General features: G+C 41.5%; 1 protein-coding gene across 3 annotated transcripts in view; it reads right to left on the reverse strand.

Moving 5' to 3' along the window:
* Window positions 1-17,797, reverse strand: part of CNTNAP5 (contactin associated protein family member 5) — a 760,035-nt gene that overhangs the window by 219,208 nt on the left and 523,030 nt on the right. The gene's annotated exons all lie outside the window — the stretch shown is intronic.

A 17,797-nucleotide genomic window follows, 5' to 3' on the forward strand; every position in this document is an offset into this window, starting at 1 on the left:
TTGAAGGTGTCACTACACACATCCCAGTTTCCTGGGCAATTTCTCCCTTTCTCATAATAATTCCCTGTGTTCAATTTGCTCTATTCCCCTCAGTGCCTCTGGAACACGTCATGCTAAACAATTGCACCTAAACCTTTCAGTAAGTTGCTTAAGATCTCTCAGACCCTTGCCCCTCTGTCAGGGAGCCCTTGAGTAAAAATCCAAAGGCAAATCCACAACATAGCGTGACTTCTAGGCTTGCTCACTGTGAAAACTCTTGATGCCAGAGGATTTTTCTGGGCAAACGCATGACCAAAGCATGCCTTCACTGATGAGGTGGAGGCCCTAATGGTTGTATATAAATTGAATCAGGGCAAGAGAGCCTGATACAAGCAGTCTTACAAGGCCAGGGAATTCCTGATACATCTCCATCAGTCACTTATTTTTAACCTTTATAAAATTCACTATCTACCGTAATGACCTTTCAATTCCAAGATGAAAGAAAAGTTCACATTTTATCATTTGATGAACGAGTTCCATCATATTTGTCTGCAGCTGAGCTGTCTTGACAAATCCCCATCCTTTAGGCCTCTTCTCCCATGACTGCCTTTGATCAGTAAAGCAACCCTGTCTCAAGGATGCTGCCCTTAGCAGTGGGGAAATGAGAAAGAGATGAGCAGGAACAATTATCACCTTTTCTCTTTCATCAACATAGGTGCCATTGCTACCATTAGATTTTCATTAAGTGGTACAGGCAGAAAAAAATAGGAGAGAACAGACATGGAAATGGCTACCGCTTAAAAAACGAAGCCATGGGGAGTGCTTTCCATGCACTATTAATGTTAATGTAGTGGAATTGCTCCATCCTCCTAATTAGAGTCATAATTCTTAACCTTTAGGTAAACTGTGTATTCAGGCATGATGAAGGACGTGAAATGAAATTAGCATTGCTCTGAGGCAGGAAAGAACACATCCACCAAAGCCCCAAGGGCACTGATGAATAACTGGAGGAGGCATCATACTCACCTTAACCAAAACAGCACCTCAGAGCAGGTGCAATGGAGCAGCTTATGTACACGAACACGCTGCTGCTCAGTGACAAAGATACCCTGGTATTTAAACTGTGAAATGCATGGTAGCACTAAGACACCAGAGACCTGAGTTATCAAATCAAGGACATAGGATTCTGAAGCACCCAGATCACACGTGTAGATTAAGGAATCCTCGGAGACAGCACAGAGCCTGTGTCCTTCATTTAGCAGGAGGTAGGATTGCTTTTCTGGTGCTGATCAATCAGCACTGTGATGTTCTTAGCAGACCCTATAGACATGCATTCAAATTGCCTGCAGCATGAACTGCCTCAGGCCATCTTTTCTTCTAGCAATCTTCATTCATTTATCGGTTAATCTTCTCTAGCTGCCAGAGTGTTTAAAGCCCTTCATAATATCAAAGGATTTTTACCAATCTCTAACTGCCCAGTCATTTCTAATGGCTGCCCAGTCATTTTTACATTTCCCACATCTTTTTCAAGAAGCACCTCTAGCTGCTATAAAATGTATATTTTAACCTCCAGAGTAATAATCTCTCTTTGCTTCATACACCACCACCTGAACGCCTTTGAAAGTTTTGAAGGATCAAAACAACTTCTCCATACATAAAATATGGAGCAGCAGAGGAAGCCACTGTGGGAAAGTAACTCAAGCTACTGGAAGGCACTCAGAGCAAGATGGCCCAGTGGCGCGCTCATGGCCTTGGGGCACTTGCAGTAGGGTGCACCAGCCCTCACTGGCCAAGAGTGGCCATTACCGACTGTTTTGCCAGCTCTCCAGCTGCTAGATTGAGTAGGCCAGCATTCAGAGCATGAGGGAAAATATGTCAACAGTGTACTGTGGTACACTGTTTTACACATATACACAAGTACACACACATATGGACAATATTTCTGAGCAACAATTCATAAAAGCAGCAGTAAATGTGATGTTTGTGTGAATCAAAAACTATATAATATTTTTTAGCTGTATACCAACACATGCATACAAGACAGTTTTATTCACATATATGCTAAGCCTTTGTGCCTAATTATAAAACTAATTTTGAAAATTTGCTTTGAGTTTCCAGAAAAAAAGAGGACTAAAATAATACTTCCCAAATATTAGTTCTCAAATTTATGTTGACATTAGCATGAACTAACACTGATACTGTAATATTAACTAAATAGTAAAGCTAATCTTGATATTAAGAAAGTATTTGATTTTAGCTAAAACTGAAATTCAGGCTATATATTCATACTTACATGAGGATTTATAAATAGACTTACAGGTTTAAAAATAGCCTGTAGTATTTTAGAAGTCTCATATATTTATCTTTGGTGTGTCCCACATTTTAAAAAAATGATACGCCTCATAGTAGATGAGAAGGGAAAAGCAATATTGCAAGCATGGTCTTTTATTTCAATTCTTATTTGGGCATTACTTTTTTTGTTGTTCTTTTTTTTTTCCTGTTTCTCATTTTTTTTTCTGCTGTGTGATGGGAGTTGAGGTTATGCACCAATTATTTCTGTTTCTTCACCTTCCAGGCTTATGGTGGGATTATACTTCCTGGTTCCTTTGGGGTTGTAGTTATTTGAAGGGTAGCAGAATATGCCACCTCAAAATATGTGGCATAAAGATTATTTTGAGCTGAAGGCAACAGAGAAGAAGCAGACAAAAGAAAACCTCCCCACCCCCCGTAATTTGCCTAAAAGCAGGACATACATTTTCAAAGGTGTCCCTCCACCCCTCTCTACCAAGAAAGACAAAAGTTAATCACTGAGAGACAACTTGAGATCCTACCAGCCTGGAGATGGCACCAGAGTAATCTATATAACAAACTTCACTAACTAGCCTTTATCTCCATATTTGGAAGCTAAAACTGCTTTCCTTTGTTCTATCATTTCTCCACAAATTTATTGTTCGTAATTGAAGAGTTATATAAGCTGGAGTTCTAAGCTCCCTCTTTGAATTACTCATTTTCCCTGGTATACTACCAGTATACATGAGGTATATGTATTAATAAACTTCTCTTTGTTTTTCGCTTGTTAATTTGCCTTTTATTACATGGGTCTCAGCCAATAACTTGAAAGTTTAGAGAGAAAATTATTTTTCTCCCCTTCATATTTCGTTCCGGGCAATGAGTTGTAAGCAGAAGTGACATATGTCACTCCCAGGCTGCAGCAGGTTTGCGGCACTCCAGAGCCCTCTTTTCCTCTTCCAAGATGGCCAGTAACACTTGAGAGAGGAGCTCCTCCATCCCTCTGAATCCTGGAGGCAGAAGAGATACAGCAGAGCCCCGAGCCAATCCATGACGAATATCTGGCCTGCTTGAAAAATGAAAGCTTGTTGTTTTAAGTCTTTGAGATGTTCTGGTTTTTATTTTGTTGTTGTTATTGCAGAAGAATTTAGCCTATCCTATCTAATATAGAAATGGCAACTATTGTTTTTCAAAATACTTTTTCTGACCAGACTCTCACATAATTTTCACATACAAGAAAGATTTTTTGAGCACTTACTTTGTATCACGTGCCAAGCTAGGCTCTAGAAGTATTTGGAAATTAGTAAGACTCGGTGGTTATTCTTGAAGAATTCACAGAGTTGGAAAAGTCTCACTTAGAAAAGAAAGGTTTATTTCAATTTTACCACTAAGGAAACTCATGTCCTCTGTGCCTTTTAGCTGCCAACAAATTGCCAACCCGGCACTCCTCCTGCCACCATATCCCCATTTCCTTTTAAGAAGCTTATTGCAGGATGGCATTGCTTTGAACAGTTATGTCCAATGTCTTGGACTCTGGTTTTTCAACATCATAACGTGTTGGCATTGAGAAGATTACACAGGGTTATTTGCCTAAGATCATGTCTCCATGTTGAGAATCTGTTCAACTTTATTCAAGATACAAAATGAGACAAAATACAGAATCCTAATTCAGAGACAATTCCCCAAAAGGTTGTTTTTTTTTGTCTTTCTTTCCTTCCTTCCTTTCTTCCTTCCTTCCATCCTTCCTCCCTCCCTCCCTCCCTCTCTCTCTCTTTCTCCCTCCCTCCCTCTCTTTGTCTCTTCCTCTTTCTTTCTGTCTTTCCTCCCTTCCTCTCTCTCTCTCTCACATAATATTCCCAAGGTAGTTTCTGCAACTACTCCAATATTCTCACATCTTATCCTTTCTAAACTCAATCCAAAAATTCTGCTGAATATACAGATGGATTGTGAGAGTGTCAGCAACTTCATTTCTGATTTTCTCCTCATCTGACTTCTTTTCCTTGTCCGTGTTGTGTTCACAGAGAGAATTAGTCTTCTATTCTTGGGGGCATCTTATGAAATGATTACCCAGATAGATTTTGGAGTGATTTCTGACTCTATCTATATAATGGTTTACTAGGCAAAATCCAGTCTTGGCTTGATTCAGTCTAAGGGAATGGTATATAACTGGCATCTGGGTAGCTGGTGGGCTGGCAGAGTCAAGCCAGGATTGTTTTTGCTTGTCAATAAAACTGAATTTAATCATAACAGGTTTTACTAGATTCAGGTGTATTTTTACAGGTATGGATAGGGTCATGCGATTCTTACTTTACTTAACATCTTTGAACCTCAGTTTGTTCTTCGGTAATAACCTATATCTCATGAGATTGTAAGGATTAGTGAGGTGATTTTACAGTTCATCTGTACTAGCAACTGAAAATACTTATTAAAAAGCCTGGCACATTGCAAGTACTAGATTCAAAAACTAGGCTTAACGTTAATATCTTTCCTTTCCCTTTTTCCCCAATTTTAAGTGCCTCCTACACAGGAATTATCATGAATATGAAAAGAAAAAAAAATAATACATAAAATGCATATATACATAATATATATGTGCGTATATATCATAAGCAGGCATACATAAGTAAGGGTTTGTTTTATATATGTATATACATATGACATATTATAACCAGCTACATGTATCGCATATAAATATGCTCTCTTCAGTGAACACATCTCATTTGGCAGAACCATCACACAGAACAAGGTGTCCAGTCTCAGGATCTCGACTCTGCTTTTCCTTCTTCGTCTCTTGACATCTGTCGCTGATTTTTGAGAGCGTGGCCTTTGAAGTTAGATCTACTTGGATTCAGATCCTCCCTATAAAACCTAGGACAAGTTACTTTACCTCTAAGTCTCCATTTCCCATTTATATAACTGGAATAACAGGATCTTATTCAATGGTAGATGTAAGAATATAAAATTGTGTGTGTAATTTTTTTTATGTTTATAATGTAGCTCCCAGAAAATTTTAAATTGCTCACATAGCTCACATTATATTTCCTTTGGACTATTGTTTTAGAGTCTACTTTGTTCATCAAAACCAATGACTATTTTATTTTCCTTTCTATTTCTATGACCCCATGCTTCTTACCTTTTTCCTTGACCACTGAGATAGATACCTAACTAGTCTCCTTGTCTGTAGTCTCCTTCTGACCCAATCAGTTCTCTCTACAACCACGTGGTTAATCTTCCTATTAGGTCACTCTCCAGCTCAAGCATCTTCTTCATGCAGTGAAAGTAGTACAGAATCATGCTGCCCAGTATCTGAAACATGGAAGGCCCTCTCTCCTGCCTGCCCTTTTTCCTTCCCATCCTCTTTGCCTCCTCATCTGAAACAAGCAGCAACCATCTCAACTGCTTCATTCCTAAATATAATCTCTCCCTTAGTCCCTGAGGGTGAGTCACACTACCCTTCTTCCATGCCTTTCCCATCACAATGACTCCTGCGGATGCTGTGTCTAAAAAGAAGCGACATCATTCCATAGAAAATCTCTGGCATTTACCTAAGTAGAAGTAATTTCTTATTTCCAGAGCACTTTACATCTCACTAACGTATACATATTGTCTCTAGTCTTCCCACAAGGGTATAGCCATCTTAAATGGTAGTAGCCATTATGGCCAGCCCCCTTACATGTGCATTCGCAATCCCTGAAAAAGCCTGCAAGTTAGGTTAAAATGTTACCTATTTTGCAGATGAGAAAACATGACTCAGAGACTCAAGTTATATGACCTGAAAATGGCCACTCAGCAAATAAGTGGCAGAGCAGGGGAATTCAGTAATTTTTTGCTTCAGAGCCTAAAACATTTCTACTATGCTGAACTGAAATTATGACTCAACAATCTCTGTAACACCTAGCACACTGCTTGGTATTTCTCATCAGATGCCTACAGACACACACACACACACACACTACATACACACAGCAGAAAGCATGGAGGAGTAAAAACACCATAATGCACTCAATCCCTCCTCTTAGCAAAAGTGAGAGGACAGTGAAAATTATGTTTAGAAAGGCACCTCTGTCATTTCAAAAGAACTTAGGTAAATTGAAAACTTAAATTAAAAAGAGTGCTAGTTCCCAACCATTTTTTATCCTTCCAACGATGTGGGTACAATTAATGTTGTTTTTGCCATCCTCATTCTTAGAGATGGAGAAACCAACGCTCACAGTTGTTGCGTACCTTATGGAAAGTCAGATGACTTAAGCTAGTGGACCAAGTGCTTGGACCAAGGCAAGTGAGGCCCCCCCTGGGCTCTTCACTGGCACTCTGCTGCCTTCCCTTTGGCATGGTTATGGCAAAGACTCAGGCAGGAAGGAAGTCAGCATCAGTCCCAACTCCTAATAACAAGCTGTGAGGTGCCATTAAATCACAGTCTGTGTAGACGGATGGGCCTCATCTGTGCAGCTGGTATAACTGCATTTCCATAACTACCTAAGAACCTACTGAATATGTTTATAAAGTAAATACCATAACAGATGCATAAATACTCTAAGGTAAGAAATCATTATTCTTGCTGTTCTTGACTTGCTATGACCTTGGAGAAGCTTCATACCTTCTTTGCCTGATCAGTATTACCATATGGAAAGTATGTGCTGAGAAGATCAGGTGCATGAAGGTGTCAAAAAATATCACCTACTACATAAATAAATTATCATATTTCATGGCCTTAAGAGTCTCAGAAAAGTTCTTCCTTTTTTTTCTTGATTTGTTTGTTTTATCAACCCCTCTAGTTCCTTACTGTGACAAGAAAGTAATAAACTGTGACATGTATTTTAACTCACTTTGTGTTGGTTAGTATAGAGTCATGAAGTGTCAGGGCAGAAAGGACACTAGGAGAACATCAAATATAACCTGCTAGGATTAAAGATGAGAAACTTGAGGCCCATAAAATGTAAGTACCTTGCTCAAGGTCACAGAGAGTCAATGGTGGAGCCAGGAGTGGGACGGCAGCTCCCACCTCCCAGTCCAGCCCTTTCCACTCGATGAAGCCGCTTTCTGCCTGTGAGAGTCTCTGCAGCAGGCTTGTTTTATCTTGTGTCCTCTGACTTAATAGAAATACTAGTCACACTTAATATTAATTAAGGAGGAATTTTCTATTTATTCAAGAACTACTTACTAAATGTTTTCTAGGTGCCTTGTACTATTCTAGGCATTCTGGGGATACAGAGGTGAATGAGACAAAGAAGTTCTCTCTTTCTTGGAGCTCACATTCTATTGACAGAGGCAGACAGTAAATAAACAAATAAATAGGAAGAAAATACCGGTTGTAATAACCTCTATGCAGAATATTAAAATAGGATGAGGTGATAAAGAGTGATGGAGTTATATGTAGGATTCAGTTATATGTAGAATTTAGGTTGAGCACTAAGCATGGAAGAGGAATGAAGCTTCTGAGTAGAGAGAACGGCTAGTGCATCAGGACTAGGAAGTGGGGGGCTAAACAGGATAAAGGGAAATAGGGCCTAGTTTATTTGGCGAGGGGGAAAACAGGAGCTAGGGAGGGGCCTCAGCCTGAAGAGCTCTGTAGCCACAGTAAGGAGTCTGAGTTCTATTTCAAGGGCACGAGGAAGGGTTTGAAGCCAGGTTATATCATCTCATTTTGGAAAGATCATCTTTTAGGCTATTATGTGAGATATAAACAGTAGGGAGGTGGGATAGGAGAGGAAGTATGGATCCGATGCACTTGTCTAGTCTGTAGATGATGGGGGTTTGAATTTTCAGGTGGTAGCCGTGGAACTGGACGGAAGAGGCTGGAGGCAAAGTCAGCTGTGACTGATGAGTTTGAGTATTTGTTGGTGTACTGAGGAGAATGGCGATGGTGAAGAGGGAATGAGTCCTAGGTTTTGGCCTTAAGGATCTAGGTAGATGATGGTACCATTTATTAAGATGAGAAAGACAGACAGATGAGTTGATCTGAGTGGTTGGCAGAGGTAGGGAGGGGACATAGACTTAATTCTAACACTCAAAAGTGCTAATAGGTAGGTAAATACCATATTTACAAACAAGTGAACTGCAGTTTAGAAAGTAAGTATGCCCACAAGCCAGCAAAAGGCAAATCCCAAAATTGAACTCTGTCACCAGACATAGCATGGGATTCTGAGACCTTCTCCTGGTAGCAAGGGGAGCTATTATTTCTCTTGCTCTTTGAAAAGTGTGATAAAATACTGGTTAAAATAACATCAGTACCCTGAAAGTCTACTATATGGGAAACATAGCATCGGTCTAATTAAATTTTACGGATAAGCAAACTGAGGCTCAGAAAGCCCACGTAACTTGCTCAAGATCTCACAGTTAATAAGTGGAGAAAGTGAAATTTAAGACTAAGTTTTATGATTCCAAAATTCATGCTTCTTTTCACGTTGCTGCCACTGTACTACATCTGAAGATTAGAAAATGGGACTCTTCTTCCTGCAAGCACATTTGAGATAAAGTAAGTGAAGATGGTCTTTCATAAAGTAGAGAGAAAAATAAAAACTTTATCTTATACAGGGTTCACATGTTGATTCCTCGGCAACCCACATTGATTATTTAAGGAATTAATGGTCTGAACAGAAATTCATTTGCAGCCAGGTACTTACCATGTCTTGAATTAACGTGGGATAGTTTTTATTTTCCTCAGATACACACCCACATCTCTAGCTCCATTAAAATGTATGTCTTCTTTGTAAAATCCACCCACCTCTAATTTTGACTTTATGTCTCCAGTGAAACACCAAGAGTGAGTTATTACGACATTAGGAAAGGTGGCTTTCACGCACAGTAAAATGCACTGACTTGATTCATGTGATGCTCTCTTTATGTTTTTTAAAACCTGTGGCAAACTCTTATAAACACATTCTAGCAGCATTGCTTTAAGGGTGATAAACGTCCCTAAGAGGGAAAAATGGAGAGTCAGACACATTTCCATCCTGAATTAGAACTGAGTAATCAATAGTTGGCAGGACCCCGGAGTGAAGAGCCTACACTGAGTTAGAGAGACCTGGATTTGAGTCTTGATTCTGCCCTGCATTTGCTATATTTCCTTAGGCTAGCTGACTATTCATGCAAAATTTTGAAGAAGACATAGCAGTTCTAAAACATGTTTATACACTCACCCCATTAAAAGCTAGAATCAAATTTCCCTTCCTTTGAATGTAGGTCAGACTAAGTGACTGTCTTCTAATAATTAGAAAGCAGCAGAAGTAATACTGCATGATTCCTGACGCTAGGTAATAAAATGCAACATTGCTTCCACCTGGCTCTCTCCCTCTCTTGGGACGTTTGTCCCTGAAACCCAGACACCATGTTACGAGAAAGTCAAGTAGCCACATGGAAAGAACGCACGTCCAACTGAGGTTCCAGCCACATGCTTAATTGAGGACCCCAGCCAACATCCAGCACCCATTGAGTGAGTGAGACCCCAGCCCCAGCCCCAGGCAATGTGGAGTGGAGCAGAGAGGCTCAGGTCTTTTTTTTTTTTTTTTTGAGGAAGATCAGCACTGAGCTAACATCTGATGCCAATCCTCCTCTTTTCTTGCTGAGGAAGATTGGCCCCAAGCTAACATCCGTGCCCATCTTCCTCTACTTTATATGGGACGCTGCCACAGCATGGCTCTACCAGCAGTGCATCAGTGCACGCCTGGGATCTGAACCGGTGAACCCCGGGCCACCGCAGCAGAGCGCACGCACTTAACGGCTTGCACCACTGGGCCAGCTCCGAGAGGCACAAGTCTTGCTGGACCCTGCCCAAAATGCAGATGCATGAGCAAAATGAAGGTTACCGTTATTTTAAACCACTAAATTTTGTGGCAGTTTGTTAAATAACAGTTCATAATCAGAACAGAAGATGAACCTTTTCTTTGGTTACCTGAATCCTCCTTTCACTATTTTCCTTCCCTCTGTGAGACCTTTCTTCTTTTTCTGTATGTTAATTTGGAATGCAGGTGGAGGTTAAAGCCACAGAGACATTTATTTGAAACTGGTCTCTAGCACTTAGCAATTATAAGACTTTGGGCAAACCACCTAATGTCTTAGACACTCCCCTTTCATCCATAACTCAGAAAGATAGTACAAACTTCACAAGACCATTGAGAGGATTAAGTGAAATAATGTGTTTCAAATGCCTGGCAGAGTAAAGGTCTCGGTAGCCAAGAGCCAATATCAGTAGCAGCAGTGGTAGTATCAAAGAGCATGCATTAGAGGAACCATGAGTTTCTCTATAGATTCCCACTGCACATGAGGTAAAAATAGACTTTTATTAAAGAGATTTCAAATACTTCCCTAGTATTTTGTCTTCCAGATGTCATGGCATAGTTTTGTGTTCTAGGTTATGGTGCTCCTGTGACAAAAACTGTTCTTAGTAGTATGGTGACAACCTGGTGTAGTGAAAGGGCCATGGACTTTGGGATCAGTTCTATACATGTAATGTGTGTGTCTGTGTGTGTGTGTCTGTGTGCATGTGTGTATCTGGAGAGAGAGAAAGATGGAGGGACAGAAGGAGTGAAGGAAGGAAGGAAGACAATGTAGGTATTTGGGAGGGGTGTGCTCTCAGGGACAAGGATTTCAGCTCTGATGGAGACCTCTAAGACTTGTGAGTGTGGTGGGTAGGCTGGCAGTAGGAAAGTGGTGAGTCAAGTGGCCAAAGCAAGGTCAACTCCGTTTAGTTGGGGGAGCAAGTACACAAGCACTGCCATGAGTCAGAAGCGATCAGAGATGGTCTCTTAGCCTTTTGCTGACAGCATTGAGCTAGACTGTGGGGATCAGAGCTGTTAAGACATGGTTTCTGTACTCAGGGAGCTTGTAGCTGTTTCTAGTTCACCAGACATAGGAAGTGACCTAAAATCTCTATGGGCTTAGCAAATTATGGATACCTGGTTTAACCTGACTTAAATAAACTGACATTAGCCTTTGGATTTGAAATAGGAAGAGAAATCCCTTGCTTAAATGTACCCCGTGACTTCCCTGCATACTTAAAATAAACTCCATAGACTTGGCCTTGCGTGATCTGGTCTCTGGACACCCCCAACTTTGTTTCCCTATCACCCTCGCTCCCTCTTCTCTCTCCACTATCCACATTGGCCTTCTTGTTGTTCCTCAGCCTGGAATCTTCTGTCCCAGATACGCACATGCCCCACACCCTCCCTGCACCCAGGACTCTGGTGGCGTGTACGCTCCTGGCCAAGGGCCTTTCCTACCACCCCATCCGAAATAGAACTCCTCATGCCTGGTCAGTCTCAGGCTCCTTACTCTTTTCGACTTTTCTTCCTCACATTTTTCATGAATTGATTCTGTGTGTGTGTGTGTATGTGTGTGGGTGTGTGTGTGTGTGTGTGTGTGTATGCATGCATGTGTATTTGGTTTGTTTCTGTCATCCCTACCACAATCACGTGGGCAGGAACTCTATTTTTTCAGTGTTCCATTCCCACAGGCCAGAAAAGTATGTGGCACATAATGGATAATCAATAAATACTTATTGTATGAAAGAAAATATACTCATCTGTTAATTGATCTTGTTTGGTACAAATGTTGGGGACAAAGAGTTTCAAGTTTAGTAAACCCCAGAGTACACTGAAGTGCTATTTCTTTTCTATCAATAATTTGGCTTTTCTGCATCACAATTCCTTACCTACATTTCTAAACCTCATCATTAGTTCTGTACGCCTTTGAGGTCGAATATTACAAATGGACATGAGGGTTTATACACACAAGCACATTTATAGATCTATTTGGATACACAAAGAGTATACGATGAGCCCATATCATTACATAAAACATATTATATAGCATATACTCTATAGTGTATAAAGTGTGTGTGTACATATATAGTCCTACATATTAGTATATATTTATATACATACATAGTCTAAACTATATATCACATATTATATATATAGCCAGTTAGCTGTATGCTCACTAAAATATCATTAATTAAGGGAAAAGAAGAAAATTGAGAATTTTAGAACACTTTAAAAGAAATAGTATTTTATCAGTTTCAAATCCATTGGAACATAACTAGGTAAAGCAATTATTTCCAGGTAGAAACCACTCACATGCCTGCATGAATGAATGAACGAGAATGACTTTAGCCCATTACTGGTAGAGAAAATAGGGACTCTGAAGTGCTATGGGGCTCTGAGTCATCAGTTCTACTGAGGAACTTAAACAATCTTCATGACAAACTTGTTTGCATGAGGATTTACTTGACAAATGCTTTCTGTTCAGAACCAAAGTAAACTCCAGCCCAAGCTGTCCTACAGCAATTAGGTTACAAAGTAGAGGAGTCTGAACTTCCAGTGGTTTCATGTGTCTCAATACTGACTTCTTCCTCAGCCTTAGAGAGCTCACAGCTTTATCGAGGAGGGTATTCCCAAGTGGACTTTCACTACACAAAGTAGTAAGTGCAAAAACATGCATACACCAGATACTTAAACTCCAATGAGTAAATCCATTGAGAGAATTCCAGGCACCATGGATACTATGGAAGAGAATTTTGAGATAGGCAGGACTTTCCATCCCCATTCCCAGCAGGGACCTGGGCACTGGGCTTTCCCAGGTGACTACCTTCCTATACGCCTCTCAATCTTGATTTCCTTCCAGGGGGAGGTGTGGGCTATGGAGCTAATTGGCCATGTGATTTTTTTGTGTGTGTGTGAGGAAGATCAGCCCTGAGCTAACATCCATGCCAATCCTCCTCTTTTTTGCTGAGGAAGACCGGCCCTGAGCTAACATCTATTGCCAACCCTTCTCCTTTTTTTCCCTTTTTCTCCCCAAAGCCCAAGGAGATAGTTGTATATCATAGTTGCACATCCTTCTAGTTGCTGTATGTGGGACGCTGCCTCAGCATGGCCTGACAAGCGGTGCGTCGGTGCGCACCCGGGATCCGAACCCGGGCCGCCAGCAGCAGAACGCGTGCACTTAACCTCTAAGCCACGGGGCCAGCCCCCATGCCACGTGATTCTAAAGCATCTTCCAGACTGTGGCCTCAATATTCCCTTTTATGTTCTCTGTGTGAGTGTTTCCTAAACTGGGTTCTGTTTCATTTCATATGCTCATCACATGTTCCCTTCAGGAGCCTAGCCTCAGGCAAAATTCCTATGGAGGTGCTGACAGTGAGAAAAGGCCTGGGCTCAACCAGGATAGCCCTTATCCCTGGGGACACAGTAGCCACCTCCTCCCCAATGTCAAGTTGCCCTGAGCATTGGTGGGCTGATGATTCCTGTCTTGGAAGCTGCTCTGTGGTACAGGGCCTCAGGCCCTGCATAAAGCTCAGGGCAGGAAACAGCAAGCACAGTGAAAAGAACTACAAAGTTGCATGGGAATAGCAAAAACACCTTTCCCATGGACCCCATGGCTAGAATTCCCATCCTTCCACGAGTTTCTAGTATAAACTTTCAGTTAAAGAGACAGATGACACATTCCCTTGGCTGGTACTTACCAGCAGCTCTGGGGAAGAATATCAGAGGAAACTGTCAGAAAATGACAGTGTCACGGTCCAGTCACTAACTGAATGAAAAAGGCACAGTGGTAATCCAGGCCTCAACTTATCCTGCCTGTCTTCCCTCTCTACCTCCCTCTGCTGCTGCTAAATAAATGGCACCAACGCCAGAGCCAGGAGCAGACAGAAGGAGGCTCTGGGGACGCCTATGTGCGCATCCACAGGATGGGCCTGTGAAGGAGTGCGTGAGCCACGGCAGCTGCTGCACTAGGCTAGGACGCTGCAAACTCTTTGAAGCTGCCTGGGAATTTGCCCAATTCAAGCCACCCTGACAACCACATGGTATTAGCAGAGGTGACTGTGGCTGCTCTTCTCTCTCTTCACCTACATTTTCTTACAAAATAAGGAAAATTATATAAAATCACGTTTTCCCTGACTATTCCATTTCCTTGTAAGTTTTGGCTCTTGGGGGTTTGCACGGTGTATTAGAAACAGCATCCTCGCTTTGACTTCAGGCGACACTAGGTGCAGACACTAGATCTGTCCCTGCCCAGCTGTGTGGCATTAGTCAAGCATCTTACTCTCTCTCAGGTTCTGTTTCCTGAAAAGCCAGATGGGGATAGTAACCCTGACTGTGCAGATCTGTTGTTTGGATTAGAGATAAGGCTTGTACAGCACCCCACACGTGTCCTCACATAGGAAATATTAGTCATTGGTGGCCGTTTGAACAGTTATTTATTTGTCTCTCATCTTGCCTTCTTTTATTTCTTCCCTATTGTATATAGTACTGAGGAGATCATATAGCAAGAAGGTATCCTCCACATTCTCTTCTTATTGACTTGAGTCCATTGTAGCCACAATTTACAATATTTTATAGCTTCTACTAACTCTAGTTACCAGTAGTATCTCCCTCCAATAAGCTATGAGAATCAGCCTATACATTTTTTTTAATTGACAAAAAATACGTATAATTGTTTTTGACTCCTCTTTGTATTTATCTGATTGCCAAAGTTGAAATAAGATAGTAGTACCAATTGCTGGGAAATGATGGAACGCAATACCACAGTGTTGCTGGGAGTATAAATTGGTAAATCCTTGATACATTGCAGGAGTCAATATGGCAAAAACCTTAAAAATATGCACACTCTTTGCCCTGGAAATGGCACCTCAAGGAATTTATCCTAGGGATATAAACAGTTTTGTTCACAAAGATCTATGTGCCCAAATGTTCCTGCAGCATTTGTAATAGTGAAAATATGGGAACAATCTAAATGTCCTAAATAGGAGATTTGTTAATTTTGTATATCCACTGTGGTACATTTGCATAATGGAAGACTCTGTTGTTAATAAACATTATGGTATAAAGTCATATTTATTGATACGGCAAGATATTTGTACATTGTGTGTGTGTGTGACAAATACAGGTAGTAAAACAGTATCTCAGGTGGGCCCGGCTTCAGCAGATAAGAGAGAAACTTGCACAGTTCTTCCAGACAGGCAGGTAGATAAGGACGTGGTCTCCATCCCTCTCCCCTACTCTCCCTGGCCTTCTCTGGGGGAAAGGGGTTGGCTCAATAATTAGGGAGATTAGGAAAACATCCCTGCAGATGTGTGCTTGTTATGAACTGACTGCTTGTGTTCCTCCAAAATTCATATGTTGAAATCCTAACCCCCAATGTAGAGGTATTAGGAGGTGGGGCCTTTGGGAGGTGATTAGGTCATGAGGGTGGAGCCCTCATGAATGGGATTAGTGAGGGTTCTCTCACTCTCTTTCTGCCATGTAAGGATACAAGGAAAAGTGAGTTGTCTGTGACCCAGAAGAAGCCCTGACCAGAATCTGGCCATGCTGGCACCCTGGTCATGGACTTCTCCAAAACTGTGAGAAATAAATTTCCATCTTTCATAAGCCAGCCAGTCTGTTACTTTGTTATAAGAGCCCCTATTAAGACAGTGCCCTGGGCATGGGCTCTCAGATTCATGTGCCTACAATGGTGCACACTCATGTCTCCACCCACCTCGCTTCCATGAGGTGAGCACTCCTGAGCCCAGGGGCTCTGTCCCCACACTGAGGAGTGTGAGGCTGGGGCCACATCTCTATGGGGCTTCTGTCTGCAGTCCCACCTCACCCACTAGCAGAGCCTGGTCTGCAAGTGGAGGCTGAGGGGCAAGCAGGTCCCCTTGGTCTCTGGTCTGAGCTGCGTTCTCCAACCCAGCTCACAAGAAGAAAGTAGATACTGTACGTACACACCCATTGTCCTCCTTCATCTACTGCATTTGACTCAGAACTCACAGGGGAAAAGAGGATTAATGAGTATCCTCAAACCCCAACATACAGATAGTATGTTCTCACTGTGCTTCTGTAAATATCACGTGGGAAAACATCTGGAAGGATACACACCTAAATGCAACATTGGTCTTTTCTGGGTGGTGAGATTATCTGCACGCATGCTTTATAATTATTCTGTTTACACTGTTGAAATAAAATAAAATGCTCCTTTGAGCTTCCATTACAGTACAAATTTTAGACCTTGCCTACTGGGATGGAGGCTGTGAGCAAGGAAAGAAACACGACACTAGCGTTTGTTGTACCAGGCCTATTACATACCAGGCCTGGTACAAGGAGCAGTGCAGACTACAAGTTTCCTTCAGTCCTCACATGAGCTTTAATTCAAGATTTTCATCTCTATTTTTCAGATGGTAAAATTTTTCGGGCTGTAGAAATTTAGCACCTTGCACAAGGTCACATGACTAGTAAGAGGCAGAGTCAAGACGTCACTCTCAATATGGTCTGTCCCCAAATCCATGCCCTTCCCACTTGAATATGCTCAGGGAATTAAAGACAGTTGAGTTTGAAATAATAGCATGCACAAAGGCAATGGTGTAGCCAAATGGATATCACAGAATGCCAACACTAAAGAAAATCCCATAGTCAGAATGAGCATACTCCCATTTTTCCTAAAATTCCACCGAACCCAATCCTTAGAAAACTAGAAGCAACACAATGAAAAGAGGGCAGGATGGTTTTCAGAGACAGGCACTCCGTGAACAGTGCTGAGAGCGACACGTGCAGGCTTGACAGCCAAGGGAAAGAAGCAGGAACAAATATAAACCCTGGATCTCTCACGGCAGCACCTCCTGAGGATGCCGGAAAAAGGGACACCAGCCGTGCCTCCCATCTAATCAGCCCAGCGAGCATGGCTGACTCCAGGGAGAGTACAATAACTGATTTTCACAATGACGATCCTGAGTTATCAAGAAAAGGTTACATATTATGTTCAGAATTCTCTGTTTAAGAAGGCAAGGAAGCATGTAATCCATTCGAGAAAGATTTTCATTTCAAATAGTTAAAAAGTTTTTGAAAAGATTTTTGGTGCTTAAAGGGATAAGTGACAGTTATCTGGAAAATTCACTTACGTGGAACAATGTCTTCCCTCAAGATTCTAGATCAGTGAGGCGGTGTGTTATATTTAGCTAGGCTTCAATCACTTCTCTTTTGTTGACATTTCCTTGTCTAACACTCTCAAGCCTCTCAAAATTCCTAATTTCCAAGCATTGGATTGTAAGTTTCCTAAGGCTAGAGATTCTGACACCCTTTCTTGGATATTCCACATCCCTGTGGTACTCAGGCTTTTTTTCCTGCCGTGAAACAAATGACGAACTGATATTCACAAAAACAACTGACTCCCAAGGCACGCACAAACGTTGACAAAGCCTTCCTGACATTTTGTAAAATCCTTTTTGGGTTTTGGTAAGCAGTCTTAGAAGTATTTTTTTGCAAGCATGTTAATAACAAAATCGACAATTCACTCTAAAAAATAACCATAGGAAAAGTAAATAAATGGGATTAACCCAATTTTTTTCTAAAAGTAAACTTTATTTTAAAAAAAGAGTCATCTCCACTAAGGCCTGCACTTTTCAGGTGACATTGGTGCTGCAAACACACAGGACCGTGCCTGCCTGCCCTGCTGGCCTCCCTGTCTAACAATGCCTGCTTATGCACCTTTCACCTTGGACATGACTCAATGCTCTTTGGTGAATCTGCCAAGATCCTTGGTGCTTTCTCATATGCTA

The sequence above is a fragment of the Ceratotherium simum genome, chromosome 9 (genome assembly GCF_057802395.1).
Source record: "Ceratotherium simum simum isolate JZ-2026a chromosome 9, ASM5780239v1, whole genome shotgun sequence".
NCBI classification, from domain to species: domain Eukaryota; kingdom Metazoa; phylum Chordata; class Mammalia; order Perissodactyla; family Rhinocerotidae; genus Ceratotherium; species Ceratotherium simum.